The 13,037-nt window shown below is 41.1% G+C and overlaps 1 protein-coding gene across 29 annotated transcripts in view; it reads right to left on the bottom strand.

Moving 5' to 3' along the window:
* Positions 1 to 12,000, bottom strand: part of LOC109906508 (receptor-type tyrosine-protein phosphatase delta-like) — a 643,472-nt gene extending 631,472 nt beyond the window's left edge. For 12 of the 29 annotated variants that reach the window (XM_031792046.1, XM_031792048.1, XM_031792041.1 and 9 more), the window contains exons 1-3: positions 11,844 to 11,999; positions 11,615 to 11,722; positions 11,438 to 11,474 (exon numbers count right to left, since the gene is read on the bottom strand). The gene's annotated coding sequence lies outside the window, so the exon portion shown is untranslated. Of the gene's footprint in view, positions 1 to 11,437; positions 11,475 to 11,614; positions 11,723 to 11,843 lie in introns of all 29 variants that reach the window. The other 17 variants (XM_020504229.2, XM_031792038.1, XM_031792037.1 and 14 more) reach the window with 4 other exon arrangements.
* Positions 12,001 to 13,037: the final 1,037 nt, after the last annotated feature.

Below are 13,037 nucleotides of genomic sequence, written 5' to 3'. Positions count from 1 at the left end.
CTGGTCTCCCATTCAAGGATTGACCAGTCTCTACCCTGCTTAGCCTTAGAGGCAAGCCAGCAATGGGATGCAGGGTGGTATGACAGCTGGGTTACTCTCCTGTGCTTATTTGTCTGTACAGATGATACTCTCCCTTTTTCTGAGCTGTCATTCATTATGTCCGAGGTAGGGCATGATCAAAAACCGTCCTCTTTTCGAAGCAATCAAAGACAAAGAACCCTAATGCCCAGTGGAATCCATGGGCAGCGATACGCCCACAACTGCTGTATTTACATTGCTGAGTCCCATTCAGTGAAATACGCATCCCCTTCAAACATCTTGTTCAATTATGTCATTTTCTCAGGATTATCTTTTACATTTATGTAATTTAGTGGACGTGCTTATCCAGAGCAATTTACAGTAGTAGGTACATACATTTTCATACTTTCCCCCCGAGAATCAAATTCACAACGCTGGCATTTGAAGTGTCATGCTCTACCAACTGAGCCACACGGAACAAGGACATTTTCTCTCCTGGAAATCCATATACATTTTAAATGCAAAATTGGCCATTTGTGCTATGAGCAGAATTGAAGACCTCTTGCGATTTTAGTAAAGTGCAACAAACGTATATAGAAATAACAATATAACCACGATTAAAACGCATTCAAAATGTTTATCTTGAAAAAGTGAGATTTTAATAACAAAAATATATTCTAAGTGGAACAGTCATTGTCTTATAAGAAACTGCTAACGTCACAAAATTAATACATTTATCTAATTTAGCAACAGTATTAAGGTTAATCGTTGTAAGGTTTAATTAAAGCAATTATGTGGTTTCAGCAGAATACATATTGCCTAATAAACAATATGCAAAATCATCAGTTCCTAAACTAACAATAAATGTATCATACAAATACCTATGAAAACATTCAAAAACAGTAGTCCATCAATTATAGTATCTCCTCGTTCCTTTAAAACCAAAATCACTTGTATAAGTACAGTACACTGCAGCAGCCTTTCACACAGTTGTCTGACCACAAAACCACCATACTTATTCTACAACAAATCCGCACACATATTCTGTAACAAAGACCAAATGTACCCATCATGGTGTCAGTAAGAAATGCTAGCATGCCCTGGTATGCCGACAACTTCCCTGTAGTATCAGCCATGAAGTAAGAGGGTGAAATGACTGAGGCCTAATTAGAGCAGAGCTCTGAGAGCCCCGAGGCTGCTGGTAGGGAGAGGTAAGCAAGCACAACAGCTACGTCCCAATACTCTTCCTATACCATCCTTGCCCCATCCCCTCTCCTTCCTGGTAATTGATCTGAAAGGACTTGATACGACAGAGCAGAGACAGAGCAGAGAGGGAAGAAAGGTCAATACCAGAGTTAGGATCATATCAATTCCATCAACAATGTAACAATTCCAAAACTCTCATTGAAAATAAATGGAACTTTTTCCATTATTGAAGTGGAATAGAAATTCAAATCTTTTTTTAATTGGCTGAATTTAAATGTAATTAACACCAACCCTGGTAGAATCTCCAACAAAACCTGTATCAGCAGGCTAGTCATTCTAGACCATAAGGGAGAAAAAACTGAGTATACAAAACATTAAGAACACCTTCCTAATATTGAGTTTTGCCTTCAGAACAGCCTCAATTCATTGGGACATGGACTCTACAAGGTGTTGAAAGCATTCCACAGGGATGCTGTCCCATGTTGACTCCAATGGTTGTGTCAAGTTGGCTGGATGTCCTTTGGATGGTGGACCATTCTTGATACACACAGGAAACTGTTGAGGGTGAAAAACACAGCAGCATTGCAGTTCTTGACACAAATCGGTCACCTACTACCATACACCATTCAAAATATTTTGTCTTGCCCATTCACGCTCTGAATGGCACACATACACAATCTATGTCTCAATTGTCTCAAGGCTTAAACATCCTTCTTTAACCTGTCTCCTCCCCTTCATCTACACTGATTGAAGTGGATTTAACAAGTGACATCAATAAGGGATCATAGCTTTCATGGAGCTGTGCAGAGTGTCCTGGCTTCGGCACGCCTGCAATATTCTTTCCTTTTAAACCCTCTCACTTTCTTTCTCCTGCTCGGTTCCTCACGGATTACAAAATGCTAACACTCAACATATCGCTCCCGTTGGAAAACCTTCAGAGCGGCTAGGAGCAAAATAATCCCTTCAGAGGAGCATGAAAAGAAATCTGGTGTCGTACTCTACATGCAGACCACAAAGAAGGTCCAAATATATGATGGGGTTGACATTTGCCCTTAGGAAAAATCATTAGCCATGCTAGCACCTAATACAGCAGCATGTGGCCATGATCTATCAAGGTAACATTTGGCGCTAATTAGAACAGTTCTCAAACCAACCACACATAGGCTAGATTCTGACAACATGGTGATGCTCAAGGCTCCCAAGTCCCCCTTTTCTTGTCTTTTCTCTTTCCGTCAGTTTTTGTGTTTTTTTGCGAGATCCTGTCAGGTTTGACAGAAAGGTGAACACAAGATTGCTGCTGGTGTCCTTCAGGCAAAAGCAAAGTCCGCTACAGGAGGGGAAACATATCCACCACAGTTCTCAGTTGAGGTGAATTTTTTTTAAAGAATGCTTGGCTGAGCCTGGGTTGGAGGCACTACTTGCCTTCCAGTGAAATGATGTAACAAGGTAAAAGTACAATACCAATTCAAAAGACTGGTCACTTCAGCAGGGCTCAAAGTGTGCTGAGCAGTGCACACAGCCACAACATTTCCTTCAGGTTCAGAAGCCAATATATATTTTCCACAAAAATTACCTACTGGAGAGTTCAACTACACTTGCTTCTTACTTACATATTCTAATAAACCCTACGGCAGGGTTCCAGATTCTTTTTTTTTGTAAAAACACCAGCAAATCGTCTCCAAGTGATTTTAATGTTAGAAATCTGTTCCAAAGTATTCCCACGCATAATAGAGATATATGTGATCATATACAAATGTAAGCTATGTTTGAAACTATTATGTTTTAGTTCTATATTATATATTTTTGGGCTTTTTGCAGTCAATTTGCAGTCTACAAATTATTTATAATTATGTTCTGGCCTTCTGACCATCCGCTCAAGAAAAAATCATCCCGCGGCTCAATCTAGTTGATGATCCCTGTATTGCTTTGAATGTAATAGGCAACTGGATATAGACAGAGTCCAAACAAATAAATTATGCTATGCCCTGGGTTAAGCTGTACACGTTATTGCCTTTGACACGCTTGGATGCATGGAAGTAAACAGTGTTTCCTAGCCTTACTTCAGGCCGAGTAACGAATAAAGCTTAAGTCTGGTGGTATAAGTCTCTACAGTATGCAAAGGCAAGAATTGATCCTCAACAACATAGATCCGCTGCAGTGTTTCCCTCACTCCCCTGTGTTTCATCCCTGCAATCAATCCCTGCTCTTCTAAATTTCACGAGAGCAACGCCACCGAGGAATGGAGGGAGGGTTGAAGAAGAGAGGAAATAAAGGGAAAGTGGGCTTAACAAAAGTCATTAAGTATCAAGTTGTTTAATTGAATAATGCAAGGAGCATCGGCAATAGCTCATATTCCCTCCTAGCGTGTCGTATACATCAGACTTAATGGCACTGATGTCACTTGCGATAGGCAGAAGTAGTCGTTTAACAACTTAATAAACGTCTGATTTATGAGCAGCGCCAAGCGACTGATAAATAAGCGTTTGGGCAGACGTGTACTGTAGGTGAGGGGTTTCATTTCACACAGTTTTTTCAATCAACACCAGAGAAAAATGAGTTATATTTGTGTCTGCCTGCAAGTCTTTTGGCCTGTGTGTGAATTCAATTGATCATGCACAGTGTACTGTATGCAGTATGTTCACAAAATGGTTGATTACATGCATGTGCATCCATCAAACGATACATCTCCTGACAGCTGATGTATGTATTGAAGAATCAGAACGAGGGCTCAGGCTGTAAATCAACATGGCCCCTCCACCACAACCAACCATTCGAAACAAACACACACACACAGGCACCCAAGCTTCTCAATGCACTAACACGGCCGGCTAAAACAGCTGCCAAGTCTGGGAGCAGTTGTACCACTAGCCATAAAATGGTAACACCCTGTGATATGAGCCCGTCTGAGGAGTCAATGGGCTCAGGGGCCTCCGAGAGCCAACACCAGGGGGGGCCACATATTTTTTGTCCCATTTTAAAGCCAGAAGCCACTCTTCAGGTGATGGGAAACAGTGGCTAAGAGACGTCAGCCCCCTAATGAAAACACGCCACATCTAAAAGTGTTAGAAGCGGATGGATAAATATATAAAAATGTTACCACCGTGAGAGACAAGGTGATGTGACAGAGGGAGAGATCTCTTTCATGTTAGCAGAGAGAAACATTTCATTTTAGGATGAATCAACATTTCCTGAAAGAGCCGACGCAAGGTGTATCTAATTATCTGTCAGTACATCCTCATTATAAAACGTCCCCTAGGAGTTGGGCATCTGATGTGTCATAACAAATGGGCTTATAATCAAGGCGTGTTAGTTACAGTATGTAGATGACAACATGAGAACATCATAGCAGTACCAGATGTGGTACCTTCCATATGCCTGTACAGTAACTGTGGAGTCAATGCCATGATTCTACTGTAGATCATGTCTGCTATCAGTGGCTGGGAATATGGGCAATTTCATTATCCATATTCTTCCACTTTCCTGCTCGTTAGTGAATTCAGACAATTGTCTCAGCATGGAAACAAACATTTACATATTAAAGTCGATTACCAGTAAAATTAGAGTGTGACACTTGTTTATTTGCTGCTGTTGTGACCTCAGCTATCACTTAGCCATGGCCCGATTATGTCACCTGGAAGAATTTCATAAAACATAATTATAGCTTGCTTCTCTCTCGACACAGTTGAGCTATCGGTGTTGAAGGATAATTAAGCGGGGGAAGAGCCTTGCAGAAATGTGGAGTTAACGCTCGTCCGCCAGCAGCGGGCTTATGATCGAGGTCCACTTTAATGTACTGCACACCTCTCAGCAAGCACATGGGCAAGAGCGTTCCTTCTGTCTTGTTGCTTAAAGCCCCCTCCAACAATGACGGATGCACGGCCAGCTAATAGATTCAGGGTGTAGCACTCAGGGCGAAGATGACAGAAAATTGTTGAATGATGTGCAATTTATGAAATGGGACTGCAGGAGCCTGGAATGGATGGTAGGAAAAATACTTACCTGGGACTAATCCTTAAAAGCGTTCTACTAAAAATTTCACAGAGTAAAAGAAAGTTGAGAATCCCTTTTCTCTGGGAAAACTGACCTTTCCCTTACATCTCGTAAAGGTCTAGTCTCATGAATGCTTCAGCCAAATTGCAATTCAACCTGGAAGGGATAGCTGAGATAGTAATGGTGTATACTTTATATGCTGCAATGCCAATTTGTTTTCCAATTGCTGTGAGGGATTTATGTATTTTTCTCTGTTGCCACGGGCAGTAAGACACTCCTGTTCTTGTTAGCACGTTTCCACAAGCGAAACTACTATACTGCTGGAAATTGACTGGTGACTGCATGATGAAATAGCCCTCAATGTTCTCTTGCTTGCTTTCGAAGTCATTGCTTTGTCTTTTTATGTTACATAATACTGTAGCTGTATACTGTAGATGTGTAAGGAAATGTGTGTGAAACATCGTTTCTGGTAGTGAGTGAACGTCGACACTTGGTTGCAGATGTCAATCATGTGTGTGATCTTGCCGTGCTGCTAAAAGGAACAGTTGACTTTCCTCAATCAAACAAGGTCAAAGATGAGACGAATTGAATGCAACTATCAAGACATGCTTGACTAAGGCTGGGTGCTATACCGTATTTGACTATATACCGGTATTGATGCACAGACCGGTTTGGGTTTTTACTTTACCTTCTATAACAGTATTTCAATGTTTGGTTTGTTAAATGTGATATGCAACTCTGGCGCATGTAATGTCAGTTGCATAGTTGACTCTGTTTGTTACTTGAGTCATCTCTCTCCCTCTCCTCCTGCATGCTGCTTCCCCATGTGCTTTCCACACCAAGCCCTGCCCACTGTCACTCAAGGAGAGCAGTTGTCACAAGCACTTGTCATGCCATTCACTCTGTCTGCGTGGTCAGATGCAAAAAGATGTTGGTGACAACAATGCGGATTTATACTTTGTTTCTTACAGTTTTTCTCAATCGCTTTGGCTCAATTCTCGAAAAATAATTATTTTTTCAAAACAATACAGTAAAATCTCTGAATAATTAGTTTCTTGTTCACACCAGATTTTAATTTCTTATTCATTTAAGCAAATTGTAAGTGTTTTGGCTAGAGGTCGACCGATTAATCGGAATGGCCGATTAATTAGGGCCGATTTCGAGTTCGTATAACAATTGGAAATCGGTATTTTTTTTTTTTTTTTACACCTTTATTTAATCTTTATTTAACTAGGCAAGTCAGTTAAGAACACATTCTTATTTTCAATGACAGCCTAGGAACGGTGGGTTAACTGCCTCGTTCAGGGGCAGAACAACAGATTTTCACCTTGTCAGCTCGGGGGATCCAATCTTGCAACCTTAAGAGTTAACTAGTCCAACGCAATAACGACTGTTGCACTCGTTGCACTCCACAAGGAGACTGCCTGTTACGCGAATGGAGTAAGCTAAGGTAAGTTGCTAGCTAGCATTAACCTTATCTTAAAAAAAAAAATCTATCAATCATAATCACTAGTTAACTACACATGGTTGATGATATTACTAGATATTATCTAGCGTGTCCTACGTTGCGTATAATCTGACTGAGCATACAAGTATCTAAGTATCTGACTGAGCAGTGGTAGGCAGAAGCAGGTGCGTAAACATTCATTCAAACAGTACTTTCGTGCGTTTTGCCAGCAGTTCTTCGTTGTGCGTCAAGCATTGCGCTGTTTATGACTTCAAGCCTATCAACTCCCGAGATGAGGCTAGTGTAACCGAAGTGAAATGGCTGGCTAGTTCGCGCGCGTTAATAGCGTTTCAAATGTCACTCGCTCTGAGCCTTGGGGTGGTTGTTTCCCTTGCTCTTCGTGGGTAACGCTGCTTCGAGGGTGGCTTTTGTCGTTGCGTTCCTGGTTCGAGCCCAGGGAGGAGCGAGGAGAGGGACGGACGCTTTACTGTTATACTGGCAATACTAAAGTGCCTATAAGAACATCCAATAGTCAAAGGTTAATGAAATACAAATGGTATAGAGGGAAATAGTCCTATAATTCCTATAATAACTACAACCTAAAACTTCTTACCTGGGAATATTAAAGACTCATGTTAAAAGGAACCACCAGCTTTCATATGTTCTCATGTTCTGAGCAAGGAACTTAAACATTAGCTTTCTTACATTGCACATAATGCACTTTTACTTTCTTCTCCAACACTTTGTTTTTGCATTATTTAAACCAAATTGAACATGTTTCATTATTTATTTGAGGCTAAATTGATTTTATTGATGTATTATATTAAGTTAAAATAAGTGTTCATTCAGTATTGTTGTAATTGTCATTATTACAAATACATGTTAAAAAATCGGCCGATTAATCGGTATCGGCTTTTTTGGTCCTCCAATAATCGGTACCGGTATCGGCGTTGAAAAATCATAATCGGTCGACCTCTAGTTTTGGCACGTGTGCAAAAGAGGAAGTACAATTGTCTACAATTTGCCCAATAACTACATGCACGTGGCATGCTGATAAAACTGATGAGTTGATTCCCAGTGAAACTGTCATACTCTTCGCAACTTCTAAACATTCTTTCATTGTGTAAGGCATCACATGCAAAATTATCCATTCAATTATCAAAATCAGTCAGACATACATGTATACTCCATAAATATCTATGACATGGAATGTTTGTGATGTCTGCTAAATTGGCAAATTACCTGCCAGCTGACATAGTAATGAAATAGGAATTACAATCTTACCAATCAACCAATCAAGTTTGGAAGCATATATATGGAGCTTGCCCACAGCACAATACTACCATTTATGAACATGGAGGAACATCACAAACCTGAACAGCAGCTACATGCTGGTGGAAGAGAAATAAGAAGATGTGTAAGAATGCGTGGGGGTGGTGTTAGGGGAAGACATAATAGAGAAAGAGGTCGAAGGCAAATAATAAGAGTCCGTGATGAAATCAGAGCCACAAGGGTGGACCATGTCATGAACCATGGTCTTACAATGGAAGAGGCTGGTCGGAGAGTACAGCCTAATGTAAAACAGGTCCAGTGTCATCAATTGTGCAAACATTCCGTAGGGAAAACAGGTAAACATGTACTCCTTCTTTACTTTTGTGACAGCATTTCATTTACAACAATACTGCAACTATTGTAAAGCTATATGCAAATCTAAAAATCACAATGTACTGTAAAATATGTATGCGGAATATAAAGCCAACAATTCCATCAGGCTAATGGAGATCCAAAGTGCAATCATAAATGACAACAATATCTTCGCAAATATCAATTCTGTCAGCATTTCCACTATAGACATCGAGTTTTGGGAAAAATCTAATTACTATGAAACAACAGTACAAGGTGCCATTTGAGAGGAATAGTGACAGAGTGAAGGAGCTGCAGTACCAATATGTCCAGGTAAACCATTGGTGTGCACATGGTATATAGTACAGGGAGTTTTACTGTACTTCAATGAGGCCTGTATATACTAATTGAAGTTGTAGATACCCATAAGAACAGAAAACAAGGCCTCCCAGGTGGCACAGTGGTTAAGGGTGCTGTACTACAGTGCCAGCTGTGCCACCAGAGACTCTGGGTTCATGCCCAGGCTCTGTCGTAACCGGCCGCGACCGGGACGTCTGTGGGGCGACGCACAATTGGCCTAGTGTCGTCCGGGTTAGGGAGGGTTTGGCCGGTAGGGAAATCCTTGTCTCATCGCGCACCTGGGGCGGGCAGGGCGCAGTGCATGCTAACCAAGGTTGCCAGGTGCACAGTGTTTCCTCCAACACATTGGTGCGTCTGGCTTCTGGGATTGCTGGCGCTGTGTTAAGAAGCAGTGCGGCTTGGTTGGGTTGTGTATCGGAGGATGCATGACTTTCAACCTTCGTCTCTCCCGAGAACTTACGGGAGTTGTAGCAATGAGACAAGATAGTAGCAACTAAACAATTGGATACCATGAAAAAGGGGTAAAAATTCAACACATTTTTTTTTTTTTTAAAGAAGAGAAAACATTTATACTTTACTAAACTGTCTGATTCTAGAATAGGCTATGCAAAACTAACTTTATATTTTGCTTCTGTGTTACTATCTAGAGAATAGTGGAGCTGGAAGGACATCAAATGACTACCCTTCTTGTTTTTAATCAAGCGTGTCGTCAACGAACTTGATGGCGGGAGCTGGAACTGTGTGAGGCCATGCAGTCGTCAGTATATAGGGAGTAAAGGAGGGGACTGAGGATGCACCCTTGTGGGGCCCCTGTGTTGAGAATCAGATGTAAGGTTGAAGAGGGAATGTTGCCCACCTTCACCACCAGTGCTGGTGTAGACATAGATCAGCATGTAGTTTGTGCAACGGTATCTTCTCAATCAGAGAGGAATAGGCAAAACATGAACATGTTAGATAGCGCTAGTTAACTACATGAAGCAATAGAAAACAAGTAATGTAACATCTAATTAGGGTCCCCTGGGAAACACAATAATTCCTCCCTGGCTTTTTAATTTATTGTTATGCATTCCAACTATATAATTAGAATAATCATTATATTTCCATGATTCCAACAATTTACCAGTTTACTAGATTTTTTTTCACCATTCTGAAGCCCAGCTAAGCAGATAGATAGATAGTACATTCACAGTTGACAATATGTTATTTTGCATATATCATGCCTTGACTCCATGTAGTCCATATTGATGGGCAACACTATCCTCCCTCCATCTCCCAGGGACAGGGATGCCAATAAGGCTATCACATTGTATTTGCGGTCATTCTCAAATAACCCTGTGTCACTCTGCAGTACAGCAGAGAGCTGTATGACTTTCCATTGCCTTCTTTCACATCTAACTGTGTATAGGTGTATAGGAAGCACAGTATTAACCAAAAGGTGGTTTTAGCATCCCCATCCAAGGGTTTCAATGGTTAAGCCCAACAGCCACAAGCGGACTGGCCATTTGGCATCTAGCATTTGCCCCGAAATGCCAGATGGCCAGTCTGCCTGTGGGTGTCTAACTAGTTTTTTTTGTGTACAAAATGACCATTCTCTGGCTAATAATGGGAACGTCAAGGGAAAAAAATGGGCTGGTGTGGGGGCCTCGAGGAAAGAAATGGATCAGTGTGTTAGAAATTCCGGGGCCAATTTCTTGTCCCAGTCTGCCCCTGCCAACAGCAGTTTCATAAAGGCGTTTAATTTGTTTACTTTTTATTTGATACACTGCCATTGCATATGACACTGTTTTAATCTGAGTAAAATTGAGAAACAATTATGTGGGTTAACCCACTCAACTCTATCCACGAGAAAGAATGCAACACAGAATGTACAAAATCAGAACAGTGCAGATTCACATGACATTGATTGAGTGAAAACAAACATGCCCCCTCTCAGTGCAGCAGTGGGCAAGCCTCTTCATATGCATCAGCAGTGATTCAACCATAAGAGCTGACATGTACATTGTCTGTCAAAAGGAGAGCAGCGAGAACCAGCAAACTCAGTCAGTCAGCCACCACCCATCCATCCACACACCTCATTGCGTGTGCACACGCATGCACACACATACGAAAGCACGCGCGCGCACGCACACACACACACACACACACACACACACACACACACACCACTGGAATAACTTAACACTCCCAAGTGATTAAGTTTGCACATACATAGCCTACACACCCCACCTCCTCCAAATATACTTCCCTAACACATACAGCAGCCCATTTCAAGAGAAGTTTCCACACATGTCCCGCAACTTCACAGCGATAGGCATATTTTGCATCTTAAAAAAGGGGTGCAACACAGCATCGCTTCCATGCGGACAACAAATAGGCATACATGGACCAGCTCTCCGCCTTCTCTTTTGAAGACAAGTAGCCTAGGCTAAGATAAGTAACTGTACGGCAGAGATGACATATTGAAAAGGGAAGTGCTGGCATTTTGGCAATTGGTGGAGAGTGTAGGTAGCCGAATATATATGATTATGAACAGATAACATAACTTCGACCGTATAATATAAGGGCATAGTGAACAAGTGCTCGTCTAAAAAGCATCCGACATCGCACTTCCATGATGGGCTGAAATGTGCGCTTTGTGTGCCTATGCCATGGCATGTCAATAATATCAGGTCACAATAGGCCTACATAACTTGCAATTAAAATAGCTTACACAATTCATAAACCCGCCATTTATAAAAGTAGGCAACATCTCTGCAAAAAAACAATGCGAGGAAAAGTCTAAATTCTACTTACTATATACCCCGGCTGATGAATTCAAAAGCCTCGGTAACTGTATTTAAATGACAAAAAGGAGAATGATAAGTAAGTGATGTAATTGTACACTCGACAAACAGGCATTTATCAATTGATAACGACATATTGTGATAGCCTGCCCTGAAGTACTTGTATGCGACGCAAATTACCACTTACCAAAGCATCCAGATAAAATTCCTTAGGAAATCCAGATGAGTTTTATCTTCCTTCTCTCCAGTCAGAAACAGCAATGCTTTCTTATTCCAAATACAGGCCCCAAGTGAACTGAAAGAGAGAAGACACCAAAACAGCCACAACAAATTCCGTTAGAAGCGGGGTTCCCCCCTCCAAAAAAAGTGCTAAAATATACATCTGTGTGCAGCAAAAATAATAATACTACTCATACTAAATGGTTGAGGAGGAGAGTAGGTGGCTGCTCCGTTCCCGCTGTCGCAAGAGACAATGAGAGCGGTAATAAGACAGACAGAAAAGTGAGAGCTAAGCTTTCTTTAGAAAGCCAGCGCTGCTGCTGTTAAACTGTAGCCTACCACACACTGCTCCTGGCGACGGCTGGAGAGCGAGCGGGTCGGAGCGCGCAGGCGAGAGGGGAGAGAGAAGGTGGGCGCGGGAAAAGACAGCGTTCCAGATCAGATGCTTTCCACACACGCGCGCACACACCTGCATTACTCTATCAAGCCACTTGATGGCCGGCTAGTCGAGCAACTAACCCATGTAGGATTAGCTCTCCCGCTCTGCGTAAACGTTCCGCAGACAATAAATGGTTATCTCTTGATATCTGTGACGATAATAAATCCATTACAAATGGATTAGATTAGTTAGCCATATAAAACGTCTCCCACGGCGGAACATAGCACTTGTTTTGATAAAATATTGGCATAAACCGGATATGTGAACTTGGGAGGCAAACTGCTTGTTCAACCTTTGCGGCGCAACTGTCCAGGCAAAAAAACAGCGCGCATGCTGCTGAATTTTTCACGTCGTATCAATTGAGTTTTTAAAATGAGTAAAACAATGTTTTGATTCAAATCCAACACAGCTACAGTAGATGTTAGTGACCCTATAAAGCAATACCATTCGCTCGTTTTCTAAAGCAGATATCTGACATGACAGATAATTCAAGTGTTCGTATACCACAGGGACTGAAACTATAAACTATAGGAATATATATTAGACTTCATTTTTCTTATCGTTTGAAATAGCCTATGAAACAAAGGAATAGAGTAATATTTGTCATTTTCCCACAGAACTGGATTGCTGTGTTTAATACTTTTGGTTATTGTTTCAATATTAATAAGTAATCATCAAAATTGTGCATGAGCTGTGTGTTTATCACAATGTATGGGTTTGTATGTGTATGCGAATGTGGTTATTCAAAGAGGGAAGGATGATGTTAAATTAAATGAATGATATAAATGTATGATATATACTTTTAAATTAATGATTTATACCCTTAGAATCTTGAAGAATATAGCTTATAAATGTCTCATGTGCTTAGTTTAACTGTCATACCCCATAAGAACTGAAAATATAAGCTTTTTATACTCCAAATGAAAGTGCACACAACTTGACTTGATCAATC

Source organism: Oncorhynchus kisutch, linkage group LG16, assembly GCF_002021735.2.
Source record: "Oncorhynchus kisutch isolate 150728-3 linkage group LG16, Okis_V2, whole genome shotgun sequence".
In the NCBI taxonomy this organism is placed as follows: domain Eukaryota; kingdom Metazoa; phylum Chordata; class Actinopteri; order Salmoniformes; family Salmonidae; genus Oncorhynchus; species Oncorhynchus kisutch.
This window is presented reverse-complemented; position numbering and strand designations above follow the sequence as displayed.